Consider the following 481-nt stretch of genomic DNA (forward strand, 5'->3'; position numbering starts at 1 on the left):
TGGCTTGCTAGCTGTATAAGAGGCTTGAGCGGTTTCTGCCCAAGTTGGAGAACTCCGAGCAGAACCCCGCAAGGGAGGACTCCGTAACCATCTTGTGGAGAACTCTAAGTGCGCTGCGGAGTTCAATGAACCCAGCGTGTGCCTTAGAGGAGGATACAGGGGCCTGATCAACCTCTAGCCTCTCCCCGTCGCCGCCTGATCCCTCGACGTACCCTTCCCTGCACGCTTTCGTGGAGAGTCACCTTTCGGACTCTCATCGTGGTATCCAGAGCTCTTCTCGGGTTATTTCATCCGGTTGATTCGACAGGCTCATGAGTTTAGAGCTTTCAGCCAGCCTTGGACCAGAGTTTGCAGTTAGAACTCTTGTTTGCTCTTCTTCTTTTCTATCTGTAACTGCAACGCAAGCAAGTTTTCCTGCCTGCACCGCGACCATCTATGGTGTAAGTAAAATAATCTTTAATCAACCGCTACGAGTCCGTGC

The sequence above is a fragment of the Alligator sinensis genome, unplaced genomic scaffold (assembly GCF_000455745.1).
Source record: "Alligator sinensis unplaced genomic scaffold, ASM45574v1 scaffold433_1, whole genome shotgun sequence".
NCBI lineage: Eukaryota > Metazoa > Chordata > Crocodylia > Alligatoridae > Alligator > Alligator sinensis.